Source organism: Pan paniscus, chromosome 10, assembly GCF_029289425.2.
Source record: "Pan paniscus chromosome 10, NHGRI_mPanPan1-v2.0_pri, whole genome shotgun sequence".
Classification (NCBI taxonomy): Eukaryota; Metazoa; Chordata; class Mammalia; order Primates; family Hominidae; genus Pan; species Pan paniscus.
This window is the reverse complement of record NC_073259.2, coordinates 37,554,066-37,567,022: the sequence shown is the minus strand read 5'-3', so window position 1 is coordinate 37,567,022 and position 12,957 is coordinate 37,554,066. Positions and strand designations below refer to the sequence as shown.

The 12,957-nt window shown below is 43.7% G+C and overlaps 1 protein-coding gene across 7 annotated transcripts in view; it reads left to right on the top strand.

Moving 5' to 3' along the window:
- Window positions 1-12,957, top strand: part of HSD17B6 (hydroxysteroid 17-beta dehydrogenase 6) — a 38,088-nt gene that overhangs the window by 3,645 nt on the left and 21,486 nt on the right. For 3 of the 7 annotated variants that reach the window (XM_034935625.2, XM_034935627.3, XM_008978546.4), the window contains exon 2: window positions 7,366-7,576. The exons of 1 other annotated variant lie outside the window; for it this stretch is intronic. The gene's annotated coding sequence lies outside the window, so the exon portion shown is untranslated. Of the gene's footprint in view, window positions 1-7,365; window positions 7,585-12,957 lie in introns of all 7 variants that reach the window. 3 more of the 7 variants (XM_008978548.4, XM_008978547.4, XM_034935626.3) reach the window with 2 other exon arrangements.

Here is a 12,957-nt window from a genome sequence, read left to right as displayed (position 1 = left end):
ACTGTATGTAGGGTTGCCACAAAGCTTCAATGTGTAAAAAATGCAATATCTATGGAGCATAATAAAGTGAAGCACAATAAAATGAGGTATTCCTGTATATAGCTTTTGCCATGATGTCAGGTACCATTTTATGAATTTATCCCTCATGAGAACTCTATGCAGTAGTTGCCAACATCATCCCTATTTTCTTTTTCTTTTCTTTTCTTTTTTTTGACACGGAGTCTTTTTCAGTCGCCCAGGCTGGAGTGCAGTGACGCGATCTTGGCTTACTGCAAGCTCCGTCTCCTGGGTTCACGCTATTCTCCTGCCTCAGCCTCCTGAGTGGCTGGGACTACAGGTGTCCGCCACCACGCCCGGCTAATTTTTTTTGTATTTTTTTAGTAGAGATGGGGTTTCACCATGTTAGCCAGGATGGTCTCGATCTCCTGACCTTGTGATCCACCCGCCTCAGCCTCCCAAAGTGCTGGGATTACAGGTGTGAGCCACCACGCCTAGCCTCTTTTTTTTTTTTTTTTTTTAACGCTTTTCCTGTTTGGAAGGAAAAAGTGCAGCTCGCTGCCAGCAGTCATTTAATTTTACATAAGCACGCTCTTTGAGGCTGAAACAAATCTGACTGATTTCCAATGTGAAAATAAAATATAAAAACTGTTCTTGGAGTTCTTTCTCTCTCTCTCTCTTTCTTTCTTTCTTTCTCTTTCTCTCTTTTTCTTTCTCTCTCTCTCTCTCTTTCTCTCTCTTTCTTTCTTTTGAGGTAGAGTCCCGCTCAGTCGCCCAGGCTGGAGTGCAGTGGTGCAGTCTCGGCTCACTGCACCCTCTGCCTCCCAGGCTCGAGCCATTCTCCTGCCTCAGCCTCCTGAGTAGCTGGGATTACAGGTGCCTGCCCACATGCCCGGCTAATTTGTGTATTTTTAGTAGAGATGGGGTTTCACCATGTTGGCCAGTCTGGTCTTGAACTCCTGACCTGAGGCGATCCACCCACCTCATCCTCCCAAAGTGCTGGGATTACAGGTGGGAGCCACTGCGCCTGGCCTCTTGGAGTTATTTCTAAACAGAACTAACATTAAAGTCATTGGAATAATCAGAATTGTGGATTAATCAAATGAATCTTTGGCCAACAAATGTTCAAGAATGATGTTAACATCATACATAGGAATTCAGCATTTTCTAGGATTTGACAGTTTTAATGATCAGAATTACTGTATTTTGTAAGTGGAAGTACCACTACTGAAAACAGAATGCTGTTAATAGAATGATGTCTTTTGTTTCCAAAGTCAGTAATACTAGAGCAATATGAAAATAATAATAAAAGCAAGATATTTCACGGCAAAGTTATCTCTGGATAAATGCTGCAGCTACAAGTGCTGCCAGCAAGTATTCTTGGGGCAAATGGGAAAAGGGTTAAATTTTAAATTTATTGTTATTTTTATTTTTTGTAGAGATGGGATCTCACCGTGTTGTCCAGGCTGGTCTCGAACTTCTGGGCTCAAGCAATCAGCCCACCTCGGGTATATTAAGTATATTCAGAGGAACGGGCCAGGCCAGGTGGCTCATGCCTGTAATCCCAGCACTTTGGGAGGCCGAGACAGGCAGATCCTGAGGTCAGGAGTTCGAAACAAGCCTGGCCAGCATAGTGAAACCCCATCTCTACTAAAAATACAAAAAAATTACTAGCCGGGCGTGGTGGCATGTGCCTGTAGTCCCAGCTACTCAGGAGGCTGAGGCAGGAGAATCGCTTGAACCAGGGAGTCGGAGGTTGCAGTGAGCTGAGATGGCGCCACTGTACTGCAGACTGGCGACAGAGTGAGACTCTGTTTCAAAAAAAAAAAAAAAAAAAAAGTGCTCTGGCATAGAGGCCTTTATCTCAAATGCCACTGGGAGGCAGTATCACCATTCAGTTTGTTTCCCTTTGTGATTTCATACACATAGGTGCAAACCCCTTTTTTCCTTCAGTCCTTATGCTACCTGGCTCTACCATCGTTTTTAGTCTTTTTTTGTGGTATATCTATCAGCCTCAAGTTTCTTGCCCCATGTTGTTTGCAGACTTCGACACTTGCCTCATTGATTGCCTGTCTAGTTTAAGTCCTATTGTTATTCTGGGTGTTTTTAGCATCTGAAAGGATGATCTATTCTGTAAAGGTATGGTTGATTCAGTCATTCATGAATTCATTCATTTATTCTACAAATAGTTAATGAACATATGTGTTGGGCACTGAGATGAACTGTGGGGAAAATAATTAATGACATGATTTCGGCTTCTGAGAAAGCTATATCATACTAGGGGCAATAGACACAAATAAAAAAGTGTAATGAATGAGCTGGGCATGGTGGCTCATGTCTGTAATCCTAGCATTTTGATAGGCAGAGGCAGGTGGATCACTTGAGCTCAGAAGTTTGAGACCAGCCTGGCCAACATGGCGAAACCCCATCTCTACAAAAAATACAATAATTAGTGTGGCATGGTTGCTCATGCCTGTAGTCCCAGTGAGGCTGAGGTGGATTGCTTGAGCCCAGGAGGTTGAGGCTGCAGTGAGCTGTGACTGTGCCACTGTACTCCAGCCTGGTGATAGAGCAAGACCCTGTCCCCCCGCCCCAAAAAAGCGTAATGAAGTATTATAGGTGCATTTTTAACCCAACTGTCTATTTGTTTTGCCATGTTCTTAAGACATGGATAAGATTGGTACAGGGAACACAGGCACAAAAGTATAAATGGCACTTTTGGGAAGCTGCCAATAGTTTCATATGGACAGAGCCCAGACTTCAAGGGAGGGTATAGTGAGAGATAGGGCTAAGAGGTAAGCCATGGTCAGAGCATTGCCTGCCAAGTTAAGGAGTGTGGAAGTAAAAATTATTCATCATCTACTTTATTTGGTTAAAATGAAAATAAACTATTGATCCTATTAATATTTGACAAGAAGCCTTGGGAGTTAAAATCCTGTTGAAGTAAGTAAGTTGCTTGAAAACTTGGAGTACTCCTATGTTAGTTATTTTCTTCGTTAATAAAATAAAGAAGAGAAGATTAGAAAATATGTTACAGGACCAACAGGTTTGTATGCCCACTGCACAGCAACATACCAATACACTGAGACAGTAGGGTTTGCAGCAGAGAAAGAGTTTAATGATTGCAGGGTGGCTGAGCAAGGAGATGAGAGGAGATCTTCAAGTCCATCTCCCTGAGGAGTTCTGGGCTGGGGTTTTTAAGGGGATTGTGGAGAATGAGGGACTGGAAAATTGGGGTCATTGAGTGGTTGGGGTCAAAGGGATGAAGTCGTCAGGATGTGGAAACTGCATTCAGTGAGTCAGCTCCTTGTGTGATCCTTCAGAACTGCTGATGTCGATGGGGTCCTTCAGATCAGCTGACCTCATTAGTTTCACTGGTGTGCAGGACCTGAAAGGATATCTCAAATGGAAACAACATTTTATAATGTTCAAGTTGTTATCTATAATAGAGCAGTTAAGGGGAACTATACTGTCCGATCTATGTGATTCTAGGACAATATGCCTAAACAATGTTGAGAAAGCAGGTCAGAGAGCCAGCTGACCTAATGATTAATGCTGAATGTGTTGCAAGCTTGGTTTGTTTTCATTTCTTTCTCTCCCTTCTTTCCTGATTAATTTTCAAAGGTTCATAAGGACAGTTTCAAATATGAAACTACTGACACAGGAGCATAATAAACAAAAGGAGAATGGGGCCAAAGTCACATCTCAGTTTAAATATGATAAGCTCTGTCTCTTGTTATCATAAACTACTGAAAAGTAGCAGAGAGTTCCGTCATATTTGTTTAAATGCCAGAGTTTTGGATTGATCTCACAGGAATGTTCCCTCTAACAGAGCACATGATGATCACAAAGCCAATAAAACGTGTTCTGGGACGTTGCAATTGCTCTTTAATCTATTTGATGCGTTTGGTATAGGAAACTGAGTTTTTAAAACCTAAACTGTAAATTAACCTACCAGACTTTAGGTAAGCAATCTGCCAATATAAATATTGTGTAGGTTCTCTTGTTAGCCATAAGGCTATACATGTTTTGGCTCTAGCTTTCTCCTTGTAGACTGCTTGAAATAAAGGATTGGCAGATTCACATTAAAGCACAACATTAAGCCTTGTTCCTTCATAGGAATTTGGATTTGTGTGAAGACAATGGGAAGCCATGGAAGGTTTTTTTTTTTTTTTTTTTTCAGAGTGTCACTCTGTCACCCAGGCTGGAGTGCAGTGACGCCATCTCAGCTCAAGCAATGACCCTTGGGTTCAAGCGATTCTCATGCATCAGCCTCCCTAGTAGCTGGAATTACAGTTATGTGCCACCATTCCCAGCTAATTTTTTTGTATTGGTAGTAGAGGTGGGGTTTTGCCATGTTGGCCAGGCTGGTCTCGAACTCCTGACCTCAACTGATTCACCTGCCTTGGCCTCCCAAAGTGCTGGGATTACAGATGTGAGCCACCATTCCTGGCTCATGGAAGGGTTTTAAGCAGAGTAGAAACATAATCAGAGTTGTGTTTTGTTTGTTTGTTTGTTTATTTATGAGACAGGGTCTCTGTCATCCAAGCTGGAGTGCAGTGGCATGATCATGGCTCACTGCAGCTTCAACCTTCCCAGGCTCAGGTGATCCTCCCACCTCGGCCTCCCGAGTAGCTGGGATTATGGGCATGTGCCACCACACCCAGCTAATTTTTGTATTTTGTGTAGAGACGGGGTTTTGCAATATTGGCCAAGCTGGTCTCGAACTCCTGGGCTCAAGTGATCTTCCCACCTCGGCCTTCCAAAGTGCTGGGATTACAGGTGTGAGCCACCGCCCCCGGCCTCAGAGTTGTGTTTTATAAATAAACTCTGGAGCCCTGTAGAGGGCAAATAGGAGGGTAGAGAGCAACCAGAGGTGGAGCAATCCTAGCAGACTGTTGCCAGAAACCAGGTGAGAAATACTGATGGCCTGAGCTAAGGCAGTAAAGTGGAGATGGAAGGGATGGGATGGACATAATGACTTTAAGGAGGTAGAATTAATATTGATTGGACATGGGGAATGAGGAAGGGGTCTAGGATGATTCCCAGGTTTCAGACTTGGGCAACTGGGTGGAAGGGAGTTGCCTGGCATCTATTAAGCACTTATTAAATTTGTTGAATACATATGCAGATAGGAAATAACATGAAAATGAGGAGGACCAGATTGCAGTGAATCATCATCATTTTAGTTTTGAATGTGTTGAGTTTGAGGTACTGTTGTGATTCTCCCTAAGTACGATTTTACTACGGGGTCGTACTGTGACTCATCACATTTAATATAAGACAAAAAATGAGCAAAAGATTTGAATAGGCATTTCACCAGAGAAGACAAACAAATAGCCAATAAGCACATGAAAGGATGCTCAACATCATTAGTCATTAGGGAAATGCAAATCAAAACCACAGTGAGATATCAATCCATACCAACTAGGATGGCTAAAATAAAAAAGATAATATGGCCAGGCACGGTGGCTCATGCCTGTAATCCCAGCACTTTGGGAGGCCGAGGTGAGTGGATCACTTGAGGTCAGGAGTTTGAGACCAGCCTGGTCAACATGGCGAAAACTCCTCTCTACTAAAAATACAAAAATTAGCCGGGTGTGGTGGCATGCACCTGTAATCCCAGCTACTCAGGAGGCTGAGGCAGGAGAATCACTTGAACCCAGGAGGCAGAGGTTGCAGTAAGCTGAGATCGCACCACTGCCCTCCAGCCTGGGTGACAGAGTGAGACTCCCTCTCAAAAAAAAAAAAAAAAAAGATAATAAGTGTTGGTGAGCATGTGGAGAATTTGGAACCCTCATATGAAGCTGGTGAGATTGTAAAATGGTGCAGCCTCTTTGGAAAACAGTTTGGGAATTCCTCAAAATGTTAAAAATAGAGTTATCATTTGACCCAGCAATTTCACTCTTAGGGTACATATATCCAAGAGAATTGAAGGCCCATGTCCACACAAAAAAATCTGTATGTAAATATTCGTTTCAGCATTATTCATAATAACACAAAAAAGCAGAAACAACCCAAATGTTTATCAGTTGATGGATGCATAAACAAAACGTGGAATAGCCACACAATGGAATACGATTCAGACATTAAAATGAAGTACTGATAAATAGATGAACCTTGAAAACATTATGCTAAACAGAAGAAGCCAGTCACAAAGGTCACATATTGTGTGATTCCATTTATATGAAGTGTCCAGAATAGGCAAATCCACAAACATGGAAAGTAGATTACTGGTTGCCAGGAGTGGGGTGTGGGAGGAAAGAATGGGAGGTGACTGCTAAGGAGTATGGGGTTCTTTTGGGATAATAAAAGTATTCTGAAACTAGATAGTGATGATTGTTGCACAACCTTGTGAATATACTAAAACCCATTGAATTGTACACTTCAAAAGAGTGAATTGTATGATATGTGAATTATGCCTCAATAAAGCTGTTACTTAAAAAAAAAAATATATATATATATATATATATACACACACACACACAACCCTAGGTCCAGGGCTCAAGCTATGAAACAGCTGCAGTTCTTTCAGAAAGGTGACTGAGCCAGCCCCAGCTTGCAGCAGCTGATCTCAGGTTGGCAGTCTTAAGAAGTGGGCTTTGCTAAAATCAACCTGCCCTCCGACCCCATTCCAGCAGGGGATTTGCATTGTAATATTCCAGTTTAAATTAGAGGATGGGGCCAGGCACGGTGGTACACGCCTGTAATCCTAGAACTTTAGGAAGCTGAGGCAGGCAGATCGTTTGAGCCCAGGAGTTCGAGACCAGCGTGGGCAAGCTGGTGAAACCCCATCTCTACAAAAAACAAACAAACAAAAAAACTCAAAATTAGTTGGGCATGGTGGCGTGCACCTTTAGTCCCAGCTACTCTGGAGGCTGAGGTGGGAGGATCACTTGAGCCTGGGAGGTCGAGGCTGCAGTGAGCCCAGATTGTGCTACTGCACTCCAGCCTGAGTGACAGAGGGAAGCCCTGTCTCAGTAAATAAATAGAGGGCTGGGTGCATCAGCTCATGTGTAATCCCAGCACTTTGGGAAGTCAAGGCAGGTGGATCACTTGAGGCCAGGAGCTCGAGACCAGCCTGGCCAACTTTGTAAAACCCCATCTCTACTAAAAATACAAAAATTTTTACAGGCGCCTGTAATCCCAGCTACTCCAGAGGCTGAGGCAGGAGAATTGCTTGAACCCGGGAGGTGGAGGTTGCAGTGAGCCGAGATCATGCCACTGCACTCCAGCCTGGGTGACAGAGCGAGACTCTGTCTCAAAAAAAAAAAAAAAAATTAGAGCATGGGGGCTGAGGAGCATACAAGACTCTCTGGTCAGGGCAGCTCTTTTCTTTCTTTCTGTTTTTCATTTTGGTAATAACAGATCTGATTCTGCAGCTGATCAAGGATGACACTGGTGAGAACCCTATGAGGGAGTGAAGCAGCCTGGACTCTTACCACAAGAGGGAGGTGTTATAAGAGCAATGCAGAGGTTGGAGTGGGCAGCAGTTGGGGCAGGAGGAAGCCGACTGCTGCCTGGTCTGCAAATAAGTCCTTTCAAGTCTCTAGGACTGGACTCTTCCTAAGCAAGTCCGGTATGTAGGTGGGTAAGGGTGGTTGTGTGTTTGTGTGTGTGTGTGTGTGTGTGTGTGTGTGTGTGTGTGTGTGTGTGTAGGGGATATGGGATATGGTCTGTTTGGAGACAGGTTTTGATTATGATTTTTTATCATCTTAAAAGATCCTTCAACTTTGATTCGTGAAAGAAATTTTGTCACGATTGCTTGCTCTGCTTTTTTGATCTTTACTCCCATGAAGTTTGGGAGAGTACTGGTTACAAGTTGGGAGTGATTTCATACTTACAAATAGGGACTCTGGGTATGCTCTGAAAACGGGATTCTCGGCAGTGGGGGAAACAAGCTCTTTAACGGTTAATGCTGATAGCTGTTGGGTAAGTTCATGAAACTTTGGGTAAGCGGAAAGGGGCCTTCTGTGATTGGGCCAAGATCCCAGAACTCTGAGAGGTTGAGGAGTGAGGATCCCTTGAACTCAGGAGTTTGGGACCAGCCTGGGCAACATGATGAAACCCTGTCTCTACAAAAAATACAAAAAATTAGCTAGGTGTGGTGGTGAACACCTGTGGTCCCAGCCACTTGGGAGGCTGAGGTGGGAGGATCACCTGAGCCCAGGAGGTCGAGGCTACAGTGAGCTGTGATTGCACCACTGCACTCCAGCCTACATGACAGAGTGAGACCGTGTCTCAAAAAAAAAAAAAAAAAAGAAAAAAAGAAAGAAAAAAAGAAAAAAAAAATCAAAAAGAAAAGAAAAAACAATTATTGACTTGAGGAATACTTAGCCTGTATGCCCAAGTGGGAAGAAAAGAATGTCATGGTGGATCAGTTCAGGGAGCCATGTGCTGTTTACAGACTTGCTCTTAGGATCAGTGACTAAACTGATTGGAGTTTATAGACAAACCCAGGTCTGAAGATTTTAACCAAAGAAGGGAATAAAGGCTACTTCTTACTTTGCCATGTATTATATTGCAGAGAGAGAGGTCCTCGCTTGAGACAGAAGGAAGTTAAGGTGCACGAGCATGGCCCAAAATAGTGATAAAGAGCTGATAGAAATGATTAAGGATGTTGCAATATGTGGAGTTATGCATACTGTAGAAAAGTGGTGGTGTAATGCACCAGATAATGCACATTCCCACGGCACAGTTTCCTTCTATGAAAGCTCAGGGGAAGAGACAGGGCTCAGGGAGAAAGGTCTCATATGGCAATAATAAGACAACAACTACCCAAAATAATACTAATATCTAACAATTATGTATTGCTTTACATGCATTAACTTATTTAACCCTCTCAATAAATCACTGAGGTTTCTTTTTCCCATTTTGAACACGAGCACACAGGAACAGAGGCCAGTTCACTTACTCAAGGCTGCAGAACAAGTAAATCTCGAAGCCTGATTTTGAACCCAGGCCATCTGGCCTCAGAGTCTATAATCATGATTCTATTTTTTATTTTTTTCTTTTGAGACAGAGTCTCACTCTGTCTTCCAGGCTGGAGTGCAGTGGCATGATCTCAGCTCATTGCGGCCTCTGCCTCCCAGGTTCAAGCTATTCTCCTGCCTCAGCCTCCTGAGTAGCTGGGATTACAGGCGCCCGCCATCACACCTGACTAATTTTTGTATTTTTAGTAGAGACGAGGTTTCGCTATGTTGGCCAGGTCTTGAACTCCTGGCCTTAAGTGATCTGCCTGCCTCAGCATCCCAAAGTTCTGGGATTAAAAGCATGAGCCACCGTGCCTGGCCTCATGATTCTATTTAAGAAAATTTTTTTTAGGCTGGGTGCGGTGGCTCACCCCTGTAATCCCAGCACTTTGGGAGGCTGAGGCAGGCGGATCACGAGGTCAGGAGTTTGAGACCAGCCTGGACAATATGGTAAAACCTTGTCTTTACTAAAAAATACAAAAATTAGCCGGGCATGGTGTTGCATGCCTGTAGTCCCAGCTACTCAGGAGGCTGAGGCTGGAGGATCGCTGGAACCCGGGAGGCAGAGGTTGCAGTGAGCTGAGATCACGCCACTGCACTCCAGCCTGGCGACAGAGCAAGATTCCATCTCAAAACAAACAACAACAACAACAACAACACACACACAAAAAACCAATCCTTTTTTTTCTTATTATCTATTTATTAATTTTTCCAAACAGGGTGTTGCTCTGTTGCCCAGGATAGAGTGCGGTAGTGCAATCATGGCTCACTGCAACCTCGACCTCCCAGGCTAAAGTGATTCCCACCCCCTCCCCCCACCGTGTCAGCCTCCAGAGTAGCTGGGACTACAGGCACTCCCCACCATGCCTGCCTAGTTTTTGTATTTTTTGTAGAGATGGGATTTTGCCATGTTGCTCAGGCTAGTCTCGAACTCCTCAAGGAATTCGCCTACCTCAGCCTTCTAAAGTATTGGGATTACAAGTGTGAGCCACTGTGCCCAGCCTCATGATTCTATACTATCCACAAAATCAGGGTTGGGGCAGGGAAGCTCATGCAGAGAGGTTCTTGGAAAGAAAGAAAAGGAAAGGTGTCAGGCCTCTGAGCCCAAGCTAAGCCATCACATTCCCTGTGACCTGCATGTATACATCCAGATGGCCTGAAGCAACTGAAGATCCACAAAAGTGAAAATAGCCTCAACTGATGACATTCCACCACTGTGATTTGTTCCTGCCCCACATTAACTGAGTGATTAACCTCGTGAAATTCCTTCTCCTGGCTCAGAAGCTCCCCCACTGAGCACCTTATGACCCCCGCCCCTGCCTGCAAGAGAAAAACCCCCTTTAAATGTAATTTTCTGCTACCCACCCAAATCCTATAAAACGACCCCACCCCATCTCCCTTTGCTGACTCTCTTTTCGGACTCAGCCCGCCTGCACCCAGGTGAAATAAACAGCCTTGTCGCTCACACAAAGCCTGTTTGGTGATCTCTTCACTGGGACGCGTGTGACAAAAGGTAGTCGGAATCATCCAGAGTAGTCTTGTTGGTATCTCCATTTATTAGTGCTCTGTACTTTCCATGTTCCAGGTCTTTGCTCTCACTATTCCCTTTGCCTGAAATGCCCTGGTTCCCAATCTCTGCATGTCAAATACCATCTGTCCTCCAAGGCTCAGCAAATCATACTTCCTTCATTTTAAAGCTCTTTGGTTTTGATGGAACATAGGCAGTGTGAGAAAGAGGAGGGGGAGAAAAGGTCAAGATCCAATCATGGAGGGCCTTGTACAACTAAGGTTTTAGATTTAGATTTTCAGTAGGTTGAATGCTATTCAGGGAGTGACATCGGCAGAGCTGCGCTTTAGGGAAATTAACCAGACAGCCCTATGTGGATGAGAGGGGAAGTGAGAGTGACACTGTGGGGTTAGTGAGAAAGCTTCTGTGATAGGCCAATCAAGAGGCATTGAGGAGTCCTTGCATTTAGGGTAGAGAAAGGAGAGGAGGAGCTGGGAGGGGTGAAGGGGAAGGGACGCTGTCTGTGACTGCTGTAGGAGAACGGGAGTAGAGCATCTCAGAAGTGAACGGAGAAGCGTGTGCTTCAAATTGGGTAGTCAGAAGGATTAAACTATGGCTTCTGGCTGTGAGAGACAGGAGCCAAGGGGCAAATGTAGGCCACGGCCTGACCATGAAAAGTCAGCTAATTTTTGTATTTCTAGTAGAGATAGGGCTTAGTCATGTTGCCCAGGCTGGTCTTGAAAGGGAAAGGCAGTGTAGCGCAGTGGTTAGATGCAAGGCTTCTGCAGGTGAACACTCTGGAGTTGATCCTGTCTCTACTATTCACTCTGTTTCACCTTGGAAAAGTCACTTAATTCTTGCCTTAATCTGTGCTTCAGTTTCCTCATGTGAAAAGTGGGCATAATAATTGCATACACTGCCAGGCGCGGTGGCTCACGCCTGTAATCCCAGCACTTTGGGAGGCTGAGGTGGGAGGATCACGAGGTCAGGAGATCGAGACCATCCTGCCTAACACGGTGAAACTCTGTCTCCACTAAAAAATAAAAAAAAAAAATTAGCCGGGCGTGGTGGCAGGCGCCTGTAGTCCCAGCTACTTGGGAGGCTGAGGCAGGAGAATGGCGTGAACCTGGGAGGCGGAGCTTGCAGTGAGCCGAGATCGCGCTACTGCACTCCAGCCTGGGGGACAGAGCGAGACTCCATCTCAAAACAAAACAAAACGAAAACAAAAACAAAAACAAAAACAAAATAATTGCGTATACCCTCTATTGTGTATATATATTATATATATTATATATATACACACATATATTATATATATAGTGTATATATTATATATACACAATAGAGGGTATATTATATATACACATATATACACACATATATAATATATATTATATATACGTGTATATGTGTATATATTGTGTATATTATGTATATATAATATATATGTGTGTATATATATGTGTGTATATATGTGTATATATAAAAATATGTGTGTATACGTGTATATATACACGTATATACACATATATACAATGTATACACACATGTATACAATATACACACACACACATATATGTGTGAAACCATGTGTGTGTGTGTGTATTGTATATGTATGTGTATATATATATATATATATATATATATATATATATGGTTTCACACAGTGCCTGGCAAGGAAAGTTCTCTATAACTGTTCACTATTATTATCGTGTGTCAAGCTGAGGAGTTCTGACTTTATCCTGTGGGTGACAGGGAGTCACAGACAGAATCCAATGAGAGCATGGCACGATCTGAAAGCAATCTTCTTCTTCTTCACTGAAGGCCAGGTTAGGATCTAAGAATCAGATAAAATCATAAGAAAAAAGAATGTGCTAAATATTGCAGTGAGGTCTGAGGAGAAGAGAGAGGAAGCCTTGGGAATTGTCTGCTAATAGGTCCTTGGTGAGCTGTGAGAGATTTTCCAGAGAGTGATGGGAATGGAAGGTGAAGTGCAAGGAGCTCGTGGGTGGCAAGAAAATAGAGGGCCTGTGCTTGCCCTTTGAATATTTTGGCCATATGGGGAAGAGAGAGGATGGTTATTAAAGGGGTGGCAGGTTAGGATGGTCTTAGGGAGGATGAAAGGCAGAAGAAAGAGGATAGAAGACAATACAGAGAAATTTAGAGCAGAGGTAGCCTCACTGGGCCCTGGAACCCCCTGAGATGACAGGCAAAATGTTATGGGTAGGAATTAGAGTGTCCAGGTTGAGCAGATCTGGATTTTGGCAGGGAAGCAACGTGTATGCTCATCTGTGGAAGGAGAGCTAGGTAAACATGAGGTTGGGAAATTTTGAAGGCTAGTAAAGATTTGGAACAGGTGTTGTTGCGAAATAATAAGGGAGGAGTCAAATGGAGGCAAACAGAAGGTTTGCCTTATATTGGCGGTGGGCGGGGGGGAGGGGGCGCAGCTGAGATAGGATAACATTGATTTGTTGTATAAAA